Below are 1,738 nucleotides of genomic sequence, written 5' to 3' on the forward strand. Positions count from 1 at the left end.
CTAAATTTATTACCTAAAAATCGTGAACAAATACTCTACTTAAATTTAACATATCAATTATAAAATTTACCTTACGACGTGTAGTTCCACCTCCGTCTTCAGCATCAACACCAACACATGAACACCATAAGAGATGAGATTGCAAACATGATTTAAATATTATTTTACTTGCATTGCTCTTATAACTGATGGTTAATACATGAATAACATAAGAGATGAGATTGCAACGTGATTTGGAATGAACATTTATAACTTTTTGTTATTATTTGGTTTTTTAATTTAAAGTTCATACCATTATTATTATTTCATTTAATTTAACTTATTATTGATATTAGAATAAATAGTATTAGTTGTTATTATAATACTTATAAAATAATATATACTGAATATTATTTTTCAAACTTTTTATACTTATTTAAGATATTTTTTATTTTTTATTTTTATTTATTTAAAAAAATAGCTTAATGGTTTATTTATTTTTAATAAGAAATTTATATTTATATGTTTATATATATTCAATTCTTTTATTCAGAACTCATATTGCAACTTATACATCAAAAAGATTATCAATCATAAGGTTTAATAAAATGACAACTTTTATTTTACTGCAAACTTACCACATAAACTTGTAGTTTTTATCACATACTTTTTACTGCAAGTTACATTGAACTACAAATTATACTCTAATTCAATTTTAATACTACGTATCACCGGTCGAAGCCAATATGATCCTCTCTTTTGATGTTTAAGATATAAGAGACCAACTTTAGTTTTGTTTTTACACGTTAAATACATTAATTGAATCTATGACTTAGGTAAAAAAAAAATCACGAATCTGCCACTTCATCAGGTGATATTAAATTTCTTTATGATATATCTTATCGGATAATTCAGCCCATTCTAGAAAAATGTATTTAGTGGGATACAATAAACTTGTTTTTTGAAAAGTCATCCCAGTATCTGATCTAAGTTTGAAATACGTTCTAACTAAGGCTAAAAAATAACCTAATTGTACTGAACTGCCATGTTAAGACCACCTCCATCCATTAGGAGTTTTAATGGATACTTAAAATTAAATTAGTGTATAATGTAGTGATTTGAAAGGTTAAATACCTCTATTAATGTATTTAATTTTTCCATCCTCCATTGGTAAAACCACATTGGTTACTTAAGTGTGTTTTTTTTTTAAAGTTGAATGATATAAAAGAAATTGATACATAAATTTTTTATTAAAAATGACATAAAAGCATATTAAACATACAAATACAAACCGTAGACGAGAAAAAACATATTAGTTGAAATCTTGATTTGTTCCAAATTTTTCCCAAATATGCTCAACCAAATCCGCTTTCAATCGTTGATGTATTGTTCTATCACGAACTTGATTCCGAATGCTCATCATATTGCCGAGATTTGAAGGCATATTTGTAGAATACGAGAAATCCACTTCTGAACTTCGGTTTGAATCCGAATTTTCAAAAACTGAAACATCGAACTGAGTGTACCCATCTCGTTCGTCTTCTACGATCATATTATGTAGTGATACATGCCCTCATTATCTTTTCAATTTTTATTTTATCCCACAAAAGAGCTGGATTTTTGACTATGGCGAACCGAGCTTGCAAGACCCCAAAAGCTCGCTCGACATCTTTACGTACAGCTTCTTGATGTGTAGCGAATAAAGATGCTTTTGGACCTTGCGGAAGTGGAATAGATTGGACAAAAGTAGCCCATTTTG

This window comes from Brassica oleracea, chromosome C6 (assembly GCF_000695525.1).
Source record: "Brassica oleracea var. oleracea cultivar TO1000 chromosome C6, BOL, whole genome shotgun sequence".
Taxonomy (NCBI): domain Eukaryota; kingdom Viridiplantae; phylum Streptophyta; class Magnoliopsida; order Brassicales; family Brassicaceae; genus Brassica; species Brassica oleracea.